Source organism: Mus caroli, unplaced genomic scaffold (assembly GCF_978045245.1).
Source record: "Mus caroli unplaced genomic scaffold, Mus_caroli_1 scaffold_2, whole genome shotgun sequence".
NCBI classification, from domain to species: Eukaryota; Metazoa; Chordata; class Mammalia; order Rodentia; family Muridae; genus Mus; species Mus caroli.
In genome coordinates, this window is record NW_028227257.1 from 5,124,475 (window position 1) to 5,149,020 (window position 24,546).

The 24,546-nt window shown below is 43.2% G+C and overlaps 1 protein-coding gene and 1 long non-coding RNA gene across 7 annotated transcripts in view; one reads left to right on the top strand and one right to left on the bottom strand.

The window, feature by feature from the left end:
* Gnas (GNAS complex locus) overlaps positions 1 to 24,546 on the bottom strand; it is a 49,810-nt gene that overhangs the window by 21,014 nt on the left and 4,250 nt on the right. The window lies entirely within an intron of this gene.
* Positions 12,527 to 15,874, top strand: LOC147005717 (uncharacterized). Its single transcript, XR_015044683.1, has 3 exons — positions 12,527 to 12,677; positions 14,183 to 14,241; positions 15,498 to 15,874. It is a non-coding gene; the product is annotated as an uncharacterized LOC147005717 (long non-coding RNA).

Below are 24,546 nucleotides of genomic sequence, written 5' to 3' on the forward strand. Positions count from 1 at the left end.
AAGAGGCTTTGGGTCTTCCCCTATTAGATAAATATCACACCCAATCTTTAAAAAGAGTGAAGTGTCTGATGGCATACGGTGACACATGTAGGCAAGGCACAATTGGGACCATTGTACTGGAAATGTGTAACACAAAGTCAGGGTTCTCTCCATTCAACTCCTAACTTTGACATTGGGGGGGGGCTTTTTAAAAAAATTTAACTGTTAAGTTTTGCCTGTATTTTATTATGACTAACCAGGGATCCATAAAGAAAGGATTTACTTTGTAAATAAATGGCAGCAGGTGGAATCGAGGGTTTATAGGTAAGCAAAGGACACCAAGAGCCTGAAACACAAGCTGCTTTGTGGTCTGTTCAGTTTTCTGTTTTCACTTGACACAAAGTGAAAGAAGAGATTTTATTTAATTGGTATGGTGAGCTGACACCATCTACGGTTTCGGCCTAGCATTGACCTGCCCAAAGCCCTGAAAGCTATGTATATGCTTTGTTTTTCAAAAGTCTTCCAGAGTTAGAACTCACAATGTAGAACTTGTGAGTTACCAATTGATTTTAGTAGATTGCCCTGCAGTTTTAGACACTTACATTATTGTTTTGAAAGTAAAGCAAATGAATTACCATAATTCCTGGAACACTGCATTAGAAAGTGTCCTCATCAGAGTCAGGGACACATGGACATTACAGAAACCTTAACGCTCCAAGTGAGACCATAAAATATATTGGCAGAGAGGATGCAAGCTCCTCCCTGGCTCATGCTAAAGCCAGAAAGTTGAAATAACACATTCCTAACCTGAAATACTGGGTCACCTAATATACAGCTTGATGGCACACTTCAAGCTTGTGGTTTGAACTCTGCGGGCTTGTAAATTTTTTTTCCTCAGCCCTTCTGTATCTTTCTTTCTGAGTAAGAATGTTTCATCTGCTTTCAGAAGCAACAACATTGCTATAGGTTAGAATCTTCGAAATTGTATTACTACTTAATGATGTAACTGAGTTTTAGGACAAGAATGTTTTCTTGAGCCTTTCATTAGTGGGGGTCATTGTAAGCTACTTTCCAAGAGCCTAGAGAAAACACAATTATGATATTATTTTAATAGCCCAGGAAACAATAACTAGGCTTCCACTGAAACAGAACCCTTAGCTGTAAGGCTTTAATAATAGTACTTAGTGATGCATTCTATCTTCAAAGCACACTCCGCACTTTAATTAGCTAGATGACTGGAACTGTGGCTGCAGATAAATGTTACTTGCACCTTTGGCCATATTGAAGGTGAAAGCAGGTACTGTGTGGAGCTCCTCTAGGCCTGGCTAATCTCCATAAGAAGGCTTTAATACTCAGAACTGGAAAATTTTAAAACATCCAATGTCATGACCACTCATGACATTTTTTTTTCATGTCATATCCACTGGTTAATATTTCAACTACAAAGTAACTCCAAACATGCATTCTGTATTAGATATTTAAATGTCATTTCACAAGTTCTAAGTCAACTACTGAAGAATGAACTAAGCACATGAAATTTCCCAGTTGAATAATATCCATCAGCTAATCCTCAAACAATATACCTTTAACTTAGAATAGAATCTCAGTCTAGTTCAATCCAAATGGCCAAGGTATTTGGACCCATTTTTTTCAGCGTGTGCGTTTTGGTTTGGTCTGGTTGTTTTGTAGCCTTCATTGACTATCTGTGACCCAGATAGGCAAGTGCCACCTGTACAAGAAACAAGCCTAATTCCCCTCCCTATAACTTATAAAATAGGGGACTGGAAGGAGATTATAAGAGCTCTCTCCCCTTTGAAATTTAACTCTAAATGGTGCATTGATTCTCCTGGCTAACCACTCTAGACAGCAAGAGATAAAGAAGAGAAAGATCCACTAGGAAGATGTGAGCAGCAGCATCATGAACCACAGGCCTCATGAGCAACGTGCAGAAGGAAGAGAGGGCAGCTCCATTTACCCAGGGCACACCAGCTTCAACGGGATACCAGCCTAGCAGAGAGTACCACTGGGTGAAAGACTATCAAAGAGTTCTCCCAACTAACAGCTGCTTTCCCTAAAGTAAAAGTCGGTGCAACTGGTGATGTGATCCTGACATGAAGAACAGTAGGTACTGAAACCCTCCGCTAAAATACAATGTCTTCAACTAAGGTAAGTTTGTTACATTGGGTATGGCAGTTCATGACTATAATCTCAGAACTCTGGAACTTAAGGCAAGAGTTTTTTGAGTTTGAGGCTAGCCTGGGCTATAGAGTAATACCATATCTCAATAAAACACACAAAAAATAGCCTCTGCCAAATGTTTATATTTTAATTATCTTCAGATTCTGAACAATCTCCCCACTCCCCAACCCCTTGCATTCAGTTTTTCAAAATTAGTTCTATTGTAAGAATAGGCTAGCTAAAAACACAAGCTGGCAGCAAATATTTTGTAGCAGAATGTGACTTTGTGAGTATACATTTATATCTTTGGTTTTCACTGACCAAAAAGCATTTTCAAATGGTGAATGATTTGACAAGTCCTACTTTGGGACAACTGAGATTCTGATGGGAGCCAGGGGTCCTTCAGTTCCACAGCGCTCTTTGTCTGCTGTTAGGAAACCCCAAATTAAGTTATCAACGTGACATACCTAATCACATGTTTAATTCATCTAGAGGTGTAGGTACCTTTTCATCTTTTTGTGTTTGCTCACACACGTTTAAATTGGAAAAATGTATAATTATTATTTAACTCCACCTGTTTCCCTCAGGGCATAGAATGCACAGCCCCTCCAGTGAGGAAGGCTCTTTGGAAGGGAGAAGTGAAGAAGTCCCTGTCTGACCTTGTGTGGACTCATGCTCAGTGCTAGCTGGGAAGCCAGTGGTAGTACCCTCAACACGAGCCAGGCCCAGATGGCACTGTGGTCTTCTGAGGTCTCTGCCTCACTCTTGAAGTGTCCAACTGGAGAAAATTCTGTAGCCCAAAAGTACCAGGCATGTGTAAGAAGCCTGGAGATTGGATAAATGGACATGTCTTATGAGCTACAGGCCTTAGCTTTACCTACAGCCACATCCCAGGGTCTCTGCATGCCACTCATTACTGGGCAAGTGGCCTCTCTCCCTTTCTTGAACATTGCTTTCTGTCCCTTATATTAGTCTCTACTATATTCTCAGATTACAATTCCTTTTGTGCTAACTACACCCCCAAATCAAAAGAATGTCACTGACTTCACAAAGAATACAAAGCAGACTGGTTTTATATATCTGGGGGTGGGTATTAAAAATGTGTGTTGCCTTTAGAGGACATTTACATAAAATGATAAAGTAAATTAAAATTGGGTGAGGATAACAGACTGGTTTTAAATATCGCCCCTATTAGCCAAACAAATAAAGGACCCCAAGAAATTCCCTAAGGGTTAATAGGCAAAACACTAACCACACGGAATAGTTTCTATTTCCTAAGGAACAGTACAATACCAGCTAATGCTGAAAGCACGCTACAGCTGTGACTTGTAGCTTGGACACTTAGCTTGAGTGACAGGTGTACCCATCACTTGCACAGACCAGCTGAAATTACAAGGCCTAACTCAGATTTTCCCCACAATTAACTGATGCCAACATTACATCCATCCAGGAAAGAGCCTCCAGCTACAGGCACAGCAGAGCATGTGTTCTCAGTCTTCAACATTTTAACAGCAGCATCAGCCTTGGGCCAGAAGGGAGCTGAGGCTCCCTAATCACAGAACCAGAAAGCAGGGATAATGTTTCCTGAGGAAATGCAGAAGAAAGCAGCTTCTCTAACGCTTATCTGACAGAGTTTCTGTGACTGGAGCAAGCTCAGGGTTCGAGGAAGCTTGTCACCAAAATTGGTGTCATTAAAGAAGGTGGCACAAAGCAGGACATCCATGATAACTAGGCCTATTTGTATCACTAGGTTGCAGTGATCTAACACGAACAACTGAAGACTGGAAAAGTTTCCCTTCACCTATAGAAAATGCCAGTACCCTGGGGTGAGAGGTCAGCTGTCACTTAGTGATTCTAAAGGAGGGGTAGGTGGGACATTAGTCCAAACCCTGGGGCTCTGGTAAGATGGCAACTGCTCATGAGAGGGTAGCACTGAGGTGCTACAGAGCTGCCTAAGCCACATGCAAGAAGATGAGTCCTGCTTTGGCCCTTTTTGCTCAGAGTAAAAGGGCCTTGACTGTCTTTGGTCAAGATAGTTGAGCTATATAGTAAGGTTGATTGAGAACTCAGCTGGGATCAAGAGATAGTCAGCCTCCTCATTAAATAGACACCCTGTATACTTCTGGCAATTTAAGGGCACACCGATGTCTAAGAGCATGCCCGGCCCCTAGCTAGAGCTTTTAATCCAAGAACCTTGGAAGCTTCTGAAGCACAGCCATTTAAAGTGACTTGTCACACTGAAAGGGCCGCTTTCTTAAATAATCTCTATAGTCTAATTTCTGTCGATGAAGTAGGTTAGAGATAACAAAAATGTAGATAGAAAGATGATCCCGGAGCAATCTTAATACTGCAATTTACCACTATGCCTTACAGTTTCATCTGCTTCTGTTGTTCTCACTCCCCTAACTTTGTAAAACTTTCATGCCCTCTAGATTGATTGGTACAGATGGCAAAGAGAAAGTGAAGCTTTGGGGGTTGTGTGGGGGGAGAACTTTTAACAAATATTTCATTTTTAAAGTGGATACAGAAGAGGCTATGACAAGAAAACACAGAGGCTCGATTCTTAAAAAAAAAAAAAATGAGAAAAATGAAAAGGTATACCTGGGTGGAGGGTGGAGAGAAAGGGAGGGAGGAAGGGAAGGGAAAAGAGATAAGGAAAGAAAAGCCAGCTAGCTACAAGCAGCCTAGAAGCCCTGGAGAGAAACAAAATCACCACAAAAAAAAAATTTATCTCAGTGGAGACTTGCTTGTCCCTTGTCCCACCACCTGCCAGTTTCGTGACAGCCTCAGCACCAATTGCTCCATTTCAGCAACAAGGCTTTGATTTCAGAGACTCATTAGAATCCCAAGGTCCCTGCTTAACAGGACAACTGAAAAAAATCTATGTTTTTAACTCTTAACCTTTTCATTTTTCTACTCAAAACTTGGTAAACTGCTAAACGTACATGTTCAGAGGGCCGTGACTGTTAAATAAAATATCCAAGTCATACCTGGGCTCTGCCTGGCCTGTACCCCAGAGGAAAAAAACGAGGAAGATGGAGCAGGATGGTGTCTGCATTTCCCCTTTGCCTGAGGTGTTTATAAACAGAGCTAGACTAAACCACAAAGAGACTGACCTGCCATCTTCTCTTCCACCTGCCTAGCTTTCTACTGCACTGATAAGACAGAAGTGGCAGGAGGTAGAATCCAGAGACTAGCTAAATTATCTATGCAGATGAGAGAAAAGAGAGGGAATTGATTAGCTTGGCTCAGTCTTGGAGACTGTGAAATAAAAAATGGAGGGGGTGTGTGTCAATTTGTCCCAAACTAAAATTATAGACATTTGTCTTTTGTGATAAAAACACTTCTAATTGCCTTCCCCCCCCCCCCCCCCCCATGAACTGGATCAAGCTGGTTGTTACCTAAGACAAAGCAAGGGTGAATGGATTTTGCTTCCTCTGAATCAAAGATGGCTGCAGGCACTAGACAGACCCTGCCTCTCAGGCTGCTGCTGCTGCTGCTGCTGCTGCTGCTGCTGCTGCTGCTGCTGCTGCTACTGCGGGGATCCTAACGGTCCGTTCTCCCTGCCCACCTGCCTGTAGGGACCAGCCTGCTTCCTCATCCCCAGCTTCTCTCTGCAGCTACCCAGAGAAGGCAAGAGACTCCTGCATCTTGTCCACATCTTGTTCATGTGTAAGCTCCCTTTCTCAGCTGCCTCTGTAGTCAGATCTGCTTCCTAAAAATTAAGCTTCCTTACGGCATGCAGGCTGTGTGTGGGTGCAATCAGGGTAGGTGGTAGCTGATGGGCGAAAATATTCAGGCAGACTGATTGCTTCTGGACAAGACATCCAGATGAGTTTTTACAATTGAACTTTCTAGCAGCTTGATAGGATGTATTAGTGTCAAAGAAGAAAAAAAAAAAAAAACTCAAGTCAGAAAGGTCACCACAGGGGTGGACTATGGAAGGCTATAGGGATGGCAGAGAGGGCTACATATTTCAACCAAGGAAAACCTAGGTTTTTAAGGTGTGCCAAACGGCTCAAAATTCATCAGAGCAAAGCTACACAGATGAAAGGGAGGGTTTAAGGCTGTACTGTGCACAGCGGTTTGGTGATGCTGCAGCTAAAGTACAGCCTTCTTTTATTCTACCACCCTATAAAATGTAAATGAACAACCATCCAATCTCTACCAACACGAATTCTGACATGAGGACCCAGTCGTTCAGACATCATTAGGATCCCGTGGTCTTGGTGTTTCTACAAAAATCTCTCTGTTTTCTTTTTCTAGAGTGCCTGCTCATTGTTAAAAGGGGATGGAACTCTCTAACACTTTTCTTATTCTGACGCTGAAAATGCCGACCCTCTAACACGGGCTTTTCTGACCCCTAAGCTGGGTATGCCCCATATTGAAGGTATCTGGAATATTTTTTTTTCTCCTTTAAATAACAACCATTTTAAAATGAGACCTATAAGCAGGTAGGGCAATAAATTGGGGTGCTGCCCTTGTTATCTTTCCCCCAGCTCCCCCAGCATTGCTTTGTAAATAAAAATGGGAAAACAAAACAAACTAGGGCCTGTCTATTATATTTTCAAGTGTTTTCCCTAACATGGATCCACTAAAATCTGAGAGATGGCCGTTCATTCATTCCCGCATCTCTGTGGCAGGCAGAGCCACCCTGCATAGTGTTTAGGATAAATTCCCTGCTTGGACCTGGCTTAGCTCGGAGGAGAGCCGGCTCTGTATCCCCGCAGTACCCTCGACCACCTGAGATTCCCTCCTCCCAGACGATACCATAGATGTGGCATTCTGTTTGTTAATCCTGCGTGTAGAACACAAAGTGGTTTGATTTGTGAATGCAGTAATTCACCTACCACAAAGCCCTAAGTCCTTACTGGCTTATTGTCAGCTGCTGGTTAATAATCATCAAAATCGTCCGTGTATGGGACAGTGTGTCAACTGAGTGAGGGGAGTCAGGGGGGGCGGCAGGAAAAAGAAAACCGCACATTGTCGCGGTAGAGGTGACTGTGTAGTGTGTACCCTGGAGTCAGTAGAAGATAAACATAACCCTGAGTGCTACATTCAAGGCTGGGGTCCCTCTCAAAAGTGACATGACTTCTAGCAGACATTCTACGTGTAATGGTTACACAAAGATGAATGGCTTACACCGTGTATGTATGTGTGTGTGTGTCTGTGTATCTGTGTGTCTGTGTCTGTGTGTGTGCATGCACACCTGCTGTTCTCATCCCCAGAGATCTCACAGCTAACCTTGGGCATGCTCAGTTTACTCTCTTCTCTCTTTCCCATTTCCAGAAACCAAGGCTCTTTCTATCTCTAAGAAAGCATTTAGAATTCACTTTTATTTCTTTTCAAGACATGCCAGAGTGCTTTTGAGAGCTTCCAGCAGGCCAAGCAACTGCTTGAGATCAGAGGATTAGAGATAAATCCAGAAATGTAAGGACCTTCCTGAGTTTTGCTTGACATGAATATATAGGCTCAATGTCTAGGTCTCTGACTCCTCCCCAGCACTATAACATGGCCTCTGCCTGAAGCAACTCCTGTCTCTGGGCCTGTTCAGTTCTAAGGCATATACATGATAATGGCATATCTGACCTAGCCACTGACCTTAAAGAAAGCACAATTTTCAACAGGGGGTATGTGGCAGATCACTTGAAAAGTCTTCCAGCCACTGGAGAAAGGCCCCAGCCAGAAAGACTGGCCCGAGGACTAAAATCTCACCTTGCCCTACAGAAGGAAAGGGAGAAGAAGCCTTTCTGGCTCTTCTTTCATTGTCCTCCTGGTAGAATAAAACAAAAGACTTGGGCATGGGTGCACAGTCTGCAGAGAGGGGCTGAGATTCTCTTATCAAGAGCATCTGTCATTCAGAGGTGACAGTTGTCTGCTCCCTGCACCCCAGCAACCCCTGTCCCTTTCAGGTCTTTCCCTTTTTCCTACTATAAGACTTCTCTATACAAGCCGAAAACATCTTGTTCTTTCACTGTAATTAAGGAGCTGTCAGGGAAATGGCATGGCTGATTTCTTTGCTGCTGCCTGAGTGAACCTGCTCGCCACTCTTTCCTTTTCTCTCATTTGCTGAAGTGGTCCTTTCTCTGCCTGAAATCAGCCCCTTTGCTGATGGAGATCTTAGCTGGAAGCAGAGAATTCTAAGCAAAATCCTAACTTTGGGAGGGTGAGGAGAAAAAAAAATCCAAGCTGGCTTGTGTCTGCAGCAAGGTGCCTGCCTGCACAACCATTTTTCATGGTGGGGAATGGTAGCCTCACCACGTCTGGCTTTGCACACCCGTCATTGTCAGGATCCACAATTTAGCAAAACCCAGAGGCCATTCTCCCTGCTGGCTTAGCTAAGAGGCAAGAGGAAGCTATTTAGAAGGAAGTGGAGAAGTTTGATCAGGAAAGATAAAATCCAAATGCCTTTAATGCTTGAAGGGAAAGCGTGTGTGTGTGCATGTGTGTGTGTGCGTGTGTGTCTGTATGTGTGTGCGTGTGTGTGCATGTGTGTGTGTCTGTGTGTCTATGTGTGTGTGTGTCTGTATGTGTGCACGTGTGCGTACTATTGTTGCCAGCCTTCCTGCTGCAAGCTTGCAATAAAGTTGAAACTTAAATGCATAATTAGTCACCTTGTTCCTAGCTGAGTGTCACCCAGCTGCAGGGAAGGTCATTTCTATGGATGTGGACACTGAGTTACTGAAGGGTCTATCTGCAATAATGTCTCATCTTGTGACAAGATTACCCTCTTCCTATTAACCATCACAGAGCTTCATGCAAGCCACCTTGAAGGTAGGTAACATTCAAAACCCAAAAGCTGAAAACCAACAACAACAAACACCATAAGGACCTTATCCCTAAGGGGTGTGGAGCTCTCTCTGCTGCCGGAATGTGACATATATTTAAACACATGTTATGGATGCGATTCATAATATTCATCCTTGTCTTCAACTACTTATACTTTAAGGAAACTCACATGTCAGGAGCTTTCAAAATTAGCTTAATTTCCTTCTCCTAAATATCATACACCTCGGAAAGGCCCCCTTTAAGTTACACTAGGGAGCATAACTGGCAGGCTTCCGGGTTTTTAGAGGGTACGCTAGTATGTGGCATGTCAGAATAGGCATCTAGGCCTCCTTCAGCTGAATCATTGCTGGCTAATGCACCTCTGAGTGACTCCAGTTAAGGTGTGCAATCAACCTGTGCCACTAAGCACCAGGTCTTCCTCTGGCTGTGACCACACAGCCAGGAGGCTGTTCTCGTGCTAACAACAAGGCTATTTTGTGGCTTGTTTACTAGCTCTTCTTGGTCTTTTCTCCATGCCTGGACTTTCCATTTCTTATTTAAAAGAATCAAAGTGACCATACTACCAACACAGCATGCTGCCCTGGAGCTATGGGGGCTGAGGGGACGTGGGGCGGGGGTGGGGGGTGGGGGGTTCTACATCTGGGGAACACAGAAGAGGAAAACCATTCTGCTGTACTGGAGGTTGCTAGGCAGTCACAGTCCTGAGCAGGGGGAAATGGGGTGAGAAAAACAGGTAATGAGGGCCCAGCTCCCCCGCCCTGTCTCTGGCACTGCCCCTCTCCTATTTCTGGGGACTTCATTATTAAAAATGTGACTTTTCCTCATTTTGGCCTCACGGAACTGTTTATTAAGAGTAACCTTATAAGCCTTTGGCAGCTGATGGGATTAACTGAACTGAACACAGCCACCTGCAGCCCTGAACAAGGAGACCTGGGCCAAATCCCCACCTCTCAAATTCACTGTGAGCTCATCCCCCAATATCCAGAAGGAGCAAGGTACATGTCCCTGTTCTAGTTCTCTTTGAAAGGTAGAGATTTTAAAGGAGAAGTTTAGGATCCTATAAATCTAAATTTGGTTTACTATAGAATACTGACTTAGGAGTTCTTTGGTTCAGTCATCTGCCAAAACAAAACAAAAAACAAAAACAAAACCTAACTGTATGCAAACATACACATTTTAAAGATACATATAAGTGCATATGGAACCTACCCAGGCTAAACATTAGAAAGGAATAGATTAAGATATTGAATTCCAAGAAGAATATATAGACAACCTACAAATATTTGTGAAAGGAAACCTGGTAGCAAATTCTAGATATTTTTCATTCTAATCTAGATATTTTTCATTCTATAGAATTAATGACAGCACTTGAATGCAGACTTTCTGTTTTAGGGAACAGAAAAAAAAGAGGCCTGAAGGTCAGGATCTAAGATGGTGGACCACAGCTAAGATGGAGGGCAGGCCAGGATCTAAGATGGTGGACCACAGCTAAGATGGAGGGCAGGCCAGGATCTAAGATGGTGGACCACAGCTAAGATGGAGGGCAGGCCAGGATCTAAGATGGTGGATCAGAGCTAAGATGGAGGGCAGGCCAGGATCTAAGATGGTGGATCAGAGCTAAGATGGAGGGCAGGCTAGGATCTAAGATGGTGGATCAGAGCTAAGAAGGAGGGCAGAAGGCTGTGGCAGTATGAAAGTACTCTGGCTGCCAACCATAGCTACTTTCCTCAGCCTCAGGCTGACACGAAGATGTGAAGAGTTGGTTGTCCTAGAGGCAGATGTCTGTTTATTCTGACCCTCAGAGATAAGTTCTCCTGGGTTTCCTGCAGCTTACTTATTAGAACAGCATCATGTCATGTCAGTTCTGATTTAGTTTGCTGACTTGGGTTAGAACGCTCTTGAAAGGCCAGTGAAACCATCTTTGCATACGTTCTGTATCTACTCTCACAGAATGCCTTCCTAGAAATTACCCACCATTGTCTACTTCCTGTGTCTGATTTTTAACCACAGGACCATAAGGGGAGAACCACGTCTTATACCGTTGGCTTCCACTCAGGGAAGGGCACATTCCGGTGTTTATGTACTGAGTGGACTGACTGACTGAATGAATGAATGAATAAAAATGCCCAAATCAAGGCAGACTCACCAACCTGAGCAGGACTCATCCTCTTGAGAGGTGTGGTAGACACGTGGGCAGCTACTGCATGCGTAGTAAGGCTACTAGGCAAGCAGACAAGAAACAAGAACATTTAACATACGTGTTGATTGGAAATTTGGGGACAACTTATCAGGGAGGGAAAATGGGCTCATATGTATAGTAGACTAGATAGTTTCCCATGTGCTTTGCCAAGGTTAACAAAATCTACACAGGAGTAAATCTGAGGTCTGCCAATGGTCAAAACTGTGGAAACGTTAACTGGTGACAACTGTTTTCATTTGGAACCATGCTAGAGAGTGACTCTCTGCCTAAAGCTGGCACGTCGATTTTATGCTAAATTCCCATTTAATTTCCCCTTTTTCTTTCTCAGAACCGCTGTGATACCCCCATTCCAAAGATTCCAAAATGTCACAGAAGGTTCCCTGTATGAGCATGTTTGGTGTGTGTGGTGGGGAGGGGTCCTTCTCTAGGCTTATGAGAACAGCAACCCTGTGCTCCCTTCAACCTCAAGCCGTTTTTGCTAAGTCTCAAAGCAATACAAATTCAGCTCAAATCAATTAGCAACACATTTCTAACTCTTGGTGCTTGTTGGGGAGGGTCAACAACTTTTCCTGGTGGGGGAATCTAAATCGTGAGAAGGAGCCGAATCAAAAACCCAAATGTGGAAGAATAGGGTCCTAGCACAACCAACTGGGCTGGGGTTTGAGTTGTTTTGTTTTGTTAAACTTGACCTAGAGAGTAGAGCATAGGATAGAGAGGCAGCTGACAGAATATTTTCCTGACTACAGCCAGGAAGCCGAGGCTGCACTCTTTTGACTTGTGTCTGGTTATGGTGTCTTTCAGCCTGTGCCCTGACCCCAGTGCTGAGCTATCAATCTTGTCCCCTTGTCCTCTGGCTTAACCCACCCCTTCTTTTTCCCCTTACTCTTCCTTACTGGAGAGAAGTACCTTCCTCTCAACTGAAGGTACCCAGGAGACCTTCAAAAGTTGTTTTTCAAAGCGGGGTGGTGGGGTGGAAAAAAGGAAGGAAGGGAGGAAGGAAGGGGAAAAAAATGACAGAAAACAGTGTCCATATGGAACCTGGCTGGTGCCAAATTCTTAGAGCCATCAACTTGCAAAACTCTCAGGATTTCCTTAATCTCCGAAATGTATGTTCAGTGGACAAAGTGCTCACGTCCACCCATAGCACTGCCCTGGCTTTGTTCTGGATAATTATTGAAACAAAGGACTCACAAAGATAGGGTGGGTTGTTTTCTTGTTTTGTTTTGTTTTTCTGTTTCTGACAAAAAAAGGTCCATGGCGTGCCAGATTGCTTAAAACAAAATAGAACAAAACCACTCAGTGGGCGAAGCATGTGGAAACGCTCAGAAAATCGGGTTGTGGCAGAAGGGTGTGTGTGTGGGGGGGGGGGGGAGACTAACGTGAAAATTAAACAAAATCATTTGGATTCAGGTAAGAAACTCTGAAGGAAGCAAATGGGGCCTGTTGGGACAGAGAAGCCAGTGGCCAGACCCCACAGGGCCATGGTGACATCCTGGATCCACCACCAGCCTCCTGGTTGCTGCTTTCCCAAGTGGGTCTTGAAATCTAGTCACCCTCTGAGCCTTCTTTTTTCTTCCTCCTTGCTTAATTAAGCCCAGCCAAGCCTAGCTGTGCTCAATTCCTGTTCACTGATAGCTGTCCATCTCTGCTTGGGCAGCGATCACTACTCAAAACCCTGATTTTCTCCAAGACTTGAAGTTTCCCTAGGGCAGGGACTTCCTCTGGACTAAAGCACTAACATGGCAGAGTCTTTCCTTCTGCTCTCTCTTCTCTACTTTGGCTTGACTCTTCTTCTCATACATCTTCTGGGGCTTCTTTTCCTCATGCCCTTTGTAGCCTTCTCGCCCCTTTCCCTCCCACCACCCAACCATAAAGAACTAGCTAAGGGAAGTGATCTTAACTGACAAGTAGTTCTTAAGGCCCCACAGACTTCAAAAGCCCAGAAAAAAGGAAAGCAAGGAGGGGAGAGGGATCCAGATTCCTTTCCCCTGTTCCCTACCAGAGTGAAAAGGTTAAATTAAGTCAAGGATCTGTGAAGAGATGGCAGAAGGAGGGAACTGGCCTCTGTACATACGCCTGGGGTGGGGGAAACCAAATAAAGAACCCTGGGACCCATGGTTAATAAATACTTCTTAGCCACACATCTGGGTGAGGAGCCAGAGATAAGGACACTCACAACAGGGCAGGGGCTGGAGTGGGGTTTGGGGCTGGGGGTCCGGGGCTAGGGGCGGGGTTGTAATCTTATGACTTCATTTTAACAATAACATTACTCCTAAAAGAAAAAGGGCCAGGCCAACTCTGAGGCATGGGAAGGTTTTCAGTGGGAAGTGAAAGTGGGCATTGGGTCCCCAGACGGGATTAGGGGCTCTAGGAGGGTGAGGTACCTGATAAGGCAAGAATTTGTGTGTTTGGAGTTGGTCTGAGAAAGAACTCCATCAAATCACAACAGATCAAAACTTCATCCCCTCCAGTGTGTTCAAACTAAGTGCCCAGGGACCTAAGGCAGGATGATCCCCCCCCCCCACACACACACCTTTGAAATATGGGGCGGTTTTCTGTTTAGGTTGTCTACATTTGATCTAGAGAATTCTACCAGTTCCCACATTTGCAAGCAGACCCAGCTATTCTGAGCTCTTTGCTGACCTCTGGTGGGTAGGCCCACTGGTACTAGAACGGGCTGCTTACCTATACCCATATCACTAACACCTAGGGACAGCCTTGAAGTTCACATATCAGAAGCCCTGAAGGTGGGGGTAAAGAATAAAAAATAAAAGAAAGAAAGAAAGAAAGAAAGAAAGAAAGAAAGAAAGAAAGAGAGAGAGAGAGAGAGAGAGAGAGAGAGAGAGAGAGAGAGAGAGAGAGAAAAGACAAGACCACCCTTTTAAACCTTCAGGAAAACAAAACAAAAGATAAACAAAAGCGGGCAAGAGGGAAGGAAAGTTGTAACAAAGTTTGAAAAGAATTGACTAGCAGAGTACAGAAATGTTAGCCTGAGCTAATACTTTGTATCTTATTTCTCTGACTGTTACATTTTAGAAGAGAAATAGAAGAAGCTATGGAGAATGAAGTACTAAGGCTGGCCTTAGTGGAAGAGGGTAAGTTCCCTGTAGAGTCTGCAGCCCCTTCCTAGGGAGGCCCATGTACCTTCCTCAGTAGCTGTGGAGGAGGCAGGGAAGTGGGATCAGGGCAAGTACCCCTCGTCCTTATGTATGCATTTCTTTTCCAGCCCTTGGCTGGGTGAAAAGGAATGAAATTTCTGACCTCTGCTACTACACAAGATAGCTCCAGGCAGGGGACCAAGAAATAGTCATTTGTTAAAGGACAAAAGATGGCCTAAGATGTTTTTCCTACACCATCTGCCATTTAAGGACCCATTCAAAGGTGTGTGTGTGTGTGTGTGTGTGTGTGTGTTATGCCTGGGGGGAGCAGAGATGCTAACCAACACCTTCTATTTAAAAGTTCTCCTAATAGAATTAAAAGATTCTAAACTGGGAAAGAACCCCTCCCCCAACCTTTTCCCCAAAAGACAGAAGGATGTTTAGGGTCTCAGAACTGTTCCTGGAAGAATGAGAGCTTAGCACTGTTACACAGGAGGCCAAAGCCCAGGAAAAGGGGGCTTCCAGGTTTGCACCCCACTGTATTTTATCTTTCTGACCTCCTAAGGTCTACAAAGTGGGGATACTTGTCACCAGATATCAATTGCTGTCCTGAAACCTTAAAAACAAACAAACAAACAAAAAAAACCCCACATTCTTAGGCCTGGGGCGGAGCTACGTCCCTGGGAAGGAAGATAAAGGGAGGGGGCTGCCTGAAGCAGGCGCAGGCTTGAATTTTCTAACACCAGGCTCTCAATTGTAAACTCGGAGCGCCATCTGCCAGCCAGTTCTGAACAGCCCTCCTTTGTTCCGATTTTCCTACTTCCCAGCCCTAAATAGTGGGTGTTCTCCCTTCTTTCCTTTAAAGTATATATGCATTTTATAAATTCTGGCTCAGAAAGGTTCTCCCTACAAAAAGATCCTACTTTAAAAAAAAAAATCTGAAAATGAAAAGAAAAATAAAACAAGAAAAGAGAGAGAACAGGAAAAGAACAAACAGGTAAAATGCCCCAGGGCCTTTTGTTTCCTCCCTCCTGCTGTGAACTTGGGGTGCAAATGAGATGGGCTCCATTTTCTACTTAAGGCAGTCAGGCTCTTCCTTCCTTCCTCCCGTTGGGAGCTACCTCAAGGACTCCCCCGGGTGAAAATGTTTTACTTCCGGGCACCTTGAGTCTGGGGGTGAGCCTTCGCTATGTTGGTTTTAGATTTGTCTGCCAAATAAATTGAGTTTATACTCTGTGACCCACTTTCTCCAGATGTTCCTGGCCTAAAACCCCTTGTGAGTACTTCATACACATAGACCTGGGAGACATGGGAAGTTTCTGGCTTCCTCTTAAAGGAACTCATCAAATTTGGTACCCCTTTGGCCATGGCAGAACCTCAGGTAAGCTTGAATACTTCAAGATGTATCATTAGTCTTTCCTGGACATCACCTGGCAAGCAAGCACATGGAACTCTAAACTCAAGTGTTAGAATCAACCAAGGTCCCAGCAAAACCCCTGAGCTTAAACCAGTGCTCTCTCCATCATCCTAGGACCCTCTGCAAACACTGGAGATTCTCTGTACACCAGTCCCCCGACTATTGGACTTTCTTCCCCATTGAGACAACATAGGAAAGTGATAACATGAAACATTTCCAAATACTCCCACTAGAAAGTGGGATCCCTCCTAAGTGTACGTCTTAAATCCTCACTTGCATATCTGCTTGGCAAAACAAAATGACCTTCTGTGCTCTCCTCCTAAGAGCAAAAAATGAAAGAAACTGAAGTCACATGAATGCTGAAGTATAAATAGCCCAGAGTTTTTTGGCTACCCAATTTAAAAAAAAAAAAAAAAAAAAAAAAAAAAAAACTTTCTCCCTAACATCTGGCATTGGATTTTGGGTTCTGCCTTGAGTCTTCTAAGCATTTCCTTGGAAAGATGTACTTGGTCCCAGGCAAGATCTCAAAGTCAACCTTCTGAGGTTTTTCCCTGAGTAATTTCTAGGATTGTGCATTGAGGCAGTGAGGAGGTTTTCGGGGGCACTTTGTTTAGCAGAACCCGAAATACTCTAAGCGAATCTGCAAGAAGTTTGGATGTCAAATGCTGGTTCCCCACCTGCCATGGCTGCATCTAACTGCTCAGACCCAGTCTGTTTTGACTGATTCACCCTAATCTTTATCCTGATAGCTATGAAAATCTTACGTTCTCGAAGACGAGGAAAATACTAGAAAATGCCTTTGCTTTTAAGAAGTTAGAAGCTGGGAGTACAGTCCCAGTCAGCATGTTATAAAGCCTTGCATTCAGCCCCAGAAACAAAAGAACAGAGACAGATAAGGTGCTAGTTGGTGACTTGGGCCCACTAAAGCGACAACTAAGCCTTGACCTGAAGGGTAGACATGGGGATAGATGCGGATGCTACTTTTAGGTGGGGACATACAAACCATTTTATCAAAGCCCTAAATGCAATCTTTTGACCAGAAAATGTCTTTGGTCAGAACTTCTTCTGGAACCACTGTTTTCTTTCTGACAATCTCCTCCTTCTTCCTCCTCCTCCCCCTCCTCACTGTGGTGGTCACCTCACTTTCATTACCACACAAAGGTGACAGACAGGTCACCTTTCCGCGGGTAGACGGCTGTCTTTGGAGTGTACCTCGTTAAGGCTGGTGTGCACAGGTTAAGTCAAGGTTCTTTTAGTATCTGTGAGTACACAGGAGGTACAGGTCCCTCCCTTGTTGTCTGGATATTCATATCCCTTCTACAGTAACAGAATTTACCAGTGCACACCAGGCAGAGGGAGACAGGCTAGCATGATGCTAATTATTACAACTTAAAGAGCCCTATGTACAATTATAAAGTTAAAAAAAAAATCAATGTATGCCCCTGATACTGGCTACCCACTGACTAGTTAGGCTTTAACCTATCAGTGTCCTAGACCAATACATTGTTTATTTGCCTGAAATAATTTCTTCTTCTCTCCTATTTAGGGTCATCTGGGGGTCACTCTCAGACATTTGTGGAAATGGCTTCTATCCAAGAACGTAGGCCAGCACGATTAGTGTGCACATTGCTGATTGGCTACTAAAAGGGGCAACTTTCCTTCAGATGGCTTATCAGGAGATGAGCAAGATATCCCGTGTGCGATGTCTAGCTTTCTCAGGACAAGGGATGGGGGGGGGGGAAGCTCTCAACCGTGCGTGACATTTCGTGGACACTAGAAAGATTTGGGCTATCATACTTAATTGTGAGAAGGTGGTGGTGGTGGTGGTGTGTGTGTGTGTGTGTGTGTGTGTGTGTGTGTGTATGTGTGTGTGTGTGATGTTAGTATGTTGTTAGTAGTAGTATGTATGTGTAAAATGTGTGTAGTGGTAGCTTTTGGTGATCATGCTGGCGGTTTGTATGTATGTATGTTCATGTGCATATGTGGGTGTATATGTGTGTGTATGTGTACGCTTATGTGTGTCTGATTGATATTAGATATCTACAGTATACAGAACAGGTCCCAGCCCCCCCCCCCCCTGTGACAAAATGTCAATGGAGTTGCTTAGAAGACCCCTCTGTGAAATAGATACCCTTTAAATGTTCCTACAGTCTCAGTGCATAGCCAAAAAGAATACGTCATAGCTCAAAATATACAAAATGTGGATCCGACTAAACTTGGGGGGTCCCTACGGGCCTCAACTTTGAGGTGCAGGCAAAGAATGAAAGTAAAGTAGGGTCCTTCCCCACCTTGCTGGCCTTCCCTGTCCTCTCTCTCCTGCCTTATACCCTCTCACCATCTAGTGGCCACCTGAAATATCAACCCTTGGTTACTGTCTCTAGACTTTTCTAAAGCCCACCACCAAAAAATGATTACCTGAGGAGACAGTAGGCAGGAGGCTCTCCTGGGTGACTCGTGATTTTATTGATCAGCTATCTAAGCATACACTAGGCCCAACAGAGCCATTCGATGCCAATGCAAGGAATTAAAACGTACACTTTCCAGACATGCTAAACACAGTAACACCAACATACAACAACTTAAGAGACAAATTACAAATAAACTCTGCCTTTCCCGAGAAGTGACCCTTTGGGCTTTGGTCCTGGTCCTTGGACACTTAGGGATGACCACGTGTAATAAAAGATTGAAGAGCGTGCTGTTCTGAAAGGACATGGTTGAATCCTTTGTGCGACTATACACCTGTGCACTTCCCCAGGAATGCCACCTACTCTTGACACTGTATCCTTCAGGGAATGCAGGGATCAGTGAGACCGGTAATCTACTTTTACTGCCTTAAAATCTGGGGTTCAGGCCCAGGATGGGTCTCAGAAGCCCCAGGGGACTCAATATATCTAGCAGGTAAGCTTCAGGATACTTGCTCTCATTTCCTTTACAGCTCTGGGGTCCTAGACTCATCTGTGCCTAGCTTTGGGTTGTGTGTGTCATCATGGCCATTCATGTTGACATTTGTTGTGAAAAAAAAAAAATTGCCGTTTTGGACTTACCTGGGTGCAGGTTACCTGTAGGAATGTCTTCAGAGTTCTTTATACATTAACAACCAGTTTGGTGAGGGACAAACTGGTTATGTAGGAAGGAGGAGAGAGGTACTCAGAATCTTTGACAGAAGGACAGGCAAGAGCCAGCAAGTCAGAAGAGAGGCTCCAGCTGACCGTTCTGAAGTCTTCATAAGAGGTCACTCTCCGTTAGCGGTGGCAGTGAGCATGCTCGACCGTGACACTCCTGAGAAGGTAGGCACATAAGCGTTTTCCCCCTTCCCATTATCAAAGAAACGAAACAAAGGTTAAGTACTTGCACTGTCCCCCACACAAAATGTGTGTGACTGTCAGAAACACCAACTGATTCACATCAGATTTTAAATCGGGTACCAATTGACGGAACTTTTATACCTCTCTCCTCACCCCTAACTAAATCATTCAAATTTAGCAAGATCCATTGTTTGGGTTTAGTGGGAAATATTCCTGAGATCTCCTGAGCCTTCATAACTTACTCTGTAGGGCAGTTTGGGGTTGGTTTTACCTCAGGACCCCGGAAGCATACTTCTTTAGTGTTTCTGGTTCTCTCACAGGTCACTTGCCTGATGCTCCTTGGTTACCGCTTCCAGTGTGGCACATGCAAAATATTTCCAATAATTCTAACTTCAAAGGTCTTGTGTCAGAGACCAAAGCATTCTGTGTCCCCTCAAGCCTGTGGTGGTTGGCAATAATTGAAAAGTTAACATTTTGGGGGTTGGGGGGGGAGGGGAATAGGTCCTTACCTCTCTCTTGGGGTCTTGTCCTCTTCCACACTCCCATCAGCTGCTCGGCCTCTGCAGTGATCTGGTTATGGGAAGGGAAACTAGAGACAACTTTTTTTGTAAAACAACCACATTGACCCCTGAGCTATCTAACAATCCTGAACTAGTATATACATAGGTAGCTAATCCCAGGGGAGGTAGAGGAGGCACAAGCAGGAATGGAAGATGGTACTTGTTCAGGAGGCGGGGGGGAAATGACCCTCTTAGGGTTTTCTCTTTCTTCTGCCACATTATCATGCCATCCTAAATTTGGCAAGATGTCATTTGTCTATTGTTTGAGTTAACTTGTGGTTACAAACCCTGTAACAAGGAGTGAACAGTAAAATGTAGAAGCCAGAAGTGTGGAGTGCCTAGGCTCAAGTTAACGGTCTCTCAGGGAAAATATACAAAAATAAAATAAAGCCTCACTTGAAATAGATAAGGGGAAAAAAGAAGTTGTAAACTTAACATTTGGGGGAGCTCACATGTGAAACACTCTAGCTCTTACATGGTAAAAAGCTTCATCTAGGATCTGGTTCTTCTTTTAAGGAAAGAAGATGGAGGAGGAAGAGAAGAAGAAGAAGAAGAAGAAGAAGAAGAAGAAGAAGAAGAAGAAGAAGAAGAAGAAGAAGAAGAAGAAGAAGAAGAAGAAGAAGAAGAAGAAGAAGAAATAATCCTCCTCTCTGAGTCTTCTGGAGACTAAGCCTCCTCTGGCAGCTTGCATCTGAAACTGCCCACTAAGTATTCTTAAGCTGCATAAAGGCCTCAAAGATTCTTCATCTGAAACTCCAAAGGAAAGGCTGGACCCATTTTCTTTCTAGTCTCTCTGAAGAGCTTGACCCTAGGTCAGGGGTCCATAGGTCAGCCTAGGAATGTGATGTAACAACGGGCACTCCATCCAGCGGACTAAAGACCGTGCTAGGTGGGGTCAGACAGAGACTTGGTGTCTGCTGACCAGAGGCCCACGGACACCAAATTCCAGTGTCCACAGTTCTTGGCCTCTGCTCACTCTGGCCCTGTTGTTTCTACTTAGAAAAGTTCTCCTCTTTCTGTGAAGTTTTAGTTTAAAAGAGGCAAAAGGCATACTAATTTTAACTTCATGAAAACTGTGGGAAGAGGAAGGTGCAGTTAACCTGTGTCATAGGCTAAAAAAAAGTTCAGAAACTAATTTTCATTTGCTGTTTATGTGCCTCCTAGAAGACACAGCAGCATTTGAAAAGCTGCATAGTTTTGCTAAGAAGTGGGTGGACCTATCATATTTGGAGGGGAAACTGATTGAAAAAAAAAAAGGGAATGTGCCTAGAGTTGAGGGTTTCCATTTTAATCAACTATGCTATCCTCTCTTTTAAAAAAATTTAAATTTCCTGCATCAAAATAAATCAACAAAGCAAATGCTTTTCAAAATCATGCATGGATTCTTGATAAATAAAAAAATGGGACTTAGTTGTAAACTAAAAATAAGGGTTACTTTTAAAAGACCAGGAGGAGAAAAGTTATTGGAGACCCTGTGTGTGTGCTGCAGCACTGCCCATTCAGGAATGTGCATACAAAAGCAACTGCACTGTATTATTATTATTATTATTTAATATAATTGTATAATTAATAATAATAATAATAGTTGTTGTTGTTGTTACTGATGTTGATGTTGTTATAAGCTTGAGCTCTGCTAAAGAAAACTAACTATTCATGGATTTTTTTTCTCAGAGGAGATGTCAAGGAAAAGCTACATTATATACAAAAAGAAGAACAAAAGGAAAAAAAAAGCTTGTGTGTGTGTGTTTGTGTGTGGGGTGAAGCAAATGTGTGTTGTGTGCATATGTGTGTGTGGTGTGTTATGTGTATGTGTGTGTGTGTTTGTATGTGGTATGTTGTGTTATGTGTGTATGTGTGTTGTATGTGTGGTATGTGTGTGAATGTTTGTGTGTGGTGTGGTATGGTATGTGTGTTGTGTATGTATGTGTGTGTTGTATGTTCTGTGTGTGTGTGTTTTGTGTGTGTATGTTATGTGTGTATTATGTATGTATGTTTTATGTGTGTATTTGTGTGTGTTTGTTTATGTTATATTGTGTGTTGTGTGTATCTGTTATGTGTGTGTTGTGTATTTATATGTATGTGTTGTATGTGTACGTGTGTGTATGTGTGTGTTGTGTGTATATGTGTGCTGAGTATGTGTTGTATATATTGTATGTTTATCTGTGTTGTGTTGTATGTTGTGTGTATGTATTGTGTGTGCATTTATGTATGTGTGTTTTATGTTATGTGTGTTTGTTGTGTATGTTGTATGTGTATATGTTTGTGTGTGGTTTGTTGTATTGTGTGTATGTGTATGTGTTGTGTTTGTTGTGTATGTGTGGGTATATTATGTGTTGTATGTGTATATGTGTATTGTGTTGTGTGTATATATGTGTTGTATATGTGTTATATGTGTTGTATGTATGTATACGTTTGTGTGTGTTGTGTATGCACGGTATGTATGTATGTGTTATATGTTATGTGTGCATATGTGTGTTGTATATGTGTTATATGTGTGTGAATGTATGTATATGTTGTGTGTATTATGAATATGTGTATGCATTGTGTGTGTTTTTATGTGTGGGTATATGTACATATTGTATGTGTATGTGTGTGGTGTGTGTTGTTTGTGTGTATATGTTTGTGTGTGTTGTGTTGTGTGCGGTGTGTTGTGTGTGGTATATATGTGTATGCATTGTGTGTGTGGGTATATGCATGTGTTGTGTGTGTATGTGTGTTGTGTATGTGCTGTATGTATGTGAATATTTGGGTGTGTATGTATATGTGTGTGTTATGTTGGGAAGCAGTGAAGCAAACGTGAGTATTTAGCCTCCACAAAATGGCTTCCCCCAAATGGGCAGCTTACATTTCATGTTCACTCAATAGACATTTACAGTCGGTGGTCTGTCAGGGCCTGGCTAGAATTCAGAAAGCAACAGACTGTTAGACACCTGTCGTTTAACAAGGGATTTTAAGATCACAGAGAACACTCCAACTGTCATGCTCTCAGCTTTGAGAAAGCCATATAGAATTTTTCAAATGGGCTCGGTGAGCGTTAGCAGCTCAGAATTAGAGGCCTGGGTCCTTCACATACTTACCTTGCTACCCTTGGGAGGAAAAAAAAAAAAGAGAGGCCCCGGCCTTTAATCTCTGTGAGTGGAGTGGATGTGCTCATAAAGTGCTCTGATTGCCCAGTACTGTTTCAAAGGGCTGATGTGACTAATCAGAAGGCTTTTTAAAATGCAAAATGCAATTAAAACATGTCATCATTATCATTGATGGCCACTAACAATGTTAAAAGCATGAGCCACCCCCCTTTCCAATACTGGGGGTGACCCCTTCCCTATGGTTCATACCATCTCCTCAGGGTAGATCATATGAGTTAGATAAAAATAAAATTACCTATTTAGAAAAAAATGTTTTTGAGTTGAATTTTTTTTAAAGGATTTCTGCAAAACGTGTTATTCTTGCAGATGTTATTGGGAAATAAGATGCAAATTTTCCTTAACTTTGAAATTTGGGGGTTGGGAGACACTATGGGCTTCCCACTGCACCAAACAGTTCAGTGGAGGCCTTCTGGATTTAGAAAAAGAAAATGGCTGCATAAAAAAAAATACAGAAAAAAAAAAAAAACCAAACAATCTGCACGGTGAATTGCAGTGCAGTACTGTACCACTTGGTAGTCAAATAAATTATTATATAATTAATTATGATTTGCTATAAAAATGAGGCGTTACTATAGTGGTCATATTCTACAGAGCGCTTTACCTGCTTGTAATAAAGGCAAGAGATACTAAAATATACTATCTAGCAGCCCCTTGCCATTCTAAACCAAGAAATAATATCTAAGTGAAGTTTTGAAAAGAAAGGAAAAAAAAAATCCACAGATTTTAAACTAACAGAAACATGAAAACAGACCTTGATTACATTATGTTAAAAAGCCTCAGTTCTCTAGACATTATAGAATTTTTATTGAATTATTATCTTTCTATTTTTCTATCATCTATCTTTAAAAATAATTCTAGCAATATGATGTTTGGGCAATAAAAACAGAGTATGCACACAGAAAAATGTTTTTTTTTTAAAGCAACAGATGACTGTGGAAGTGATACATGAAGAACAGGCTTCAGGATGGTCATTTGATCTACGTTTTCAGGGGCAGAAGGCATAGATACCTCGTTTACCGTAATGAAGCTAGACAGTTAGTGAAAAAGTCTCATAACTGTGAGTAAATCCTCTCCTTCTGCTTCGACCCTCCCCAATCAATAACAGGGACCCAGAGACAATCCCTCTCTTGTTACTTCAGCAAAATGAAAGCAGCCTAGTGGGAAACTGCAGCCTGCTTTGACAGACAGCGCTGCTGCAGTCACAGGCAGCAGGGAGCAATGGCCATCTTAGAGGCTCAGGCGAGGCCTAGGCCAAGGCTGAGCAGCCTGCTTTCTGGATGACGCTGCATAGAAAGGTCAGAGTGGCTGAGATCCACAAAGGGCAGACAGGCCAGTACCATGGTAACCCCCCCCCCAAATGTGCTTCTGTTTGGGTTTAATTATCCCCTCCAGAGAAAAAAAAATCTAAGGGATATAAGGGGGAAACGTCTGCTATTCTGAAAGAAGCTGGCCTCAGATCTGATGTTTGGTGCAGAGAGCTGCATTAGCAGAAAGCATAAACTTCCAAGCTCCTTCTCCCTATATTGGGGGTGGGGGCTAGACAGAAGACCGAAGTCCTGTTACTGCAGGACATTTGAATGAAAATTTCCTGGGAGAGCTTTGCTTCTCAAACGAGGTGACTACGGCCTCAGAGTATAAGGGACCAACCGGGATTCAGATGTGCACAGTCTTTTAGGTCATCTACCTGCAGACATCTGTGCCCCCACCCACCCCCAACTCACAGGTCAGCTTCTCAGAGTATGGAAATGGACCTGCAGTGAAGTCCGAGCTTTGTCATGTAGGGGACTATGCTTTTCACGTAACAGGGGCATTTGAAATTTATAGCAACTTCCCTTTTCCATGTGTTTGATTCAATGATACCAATATTTCCCCCA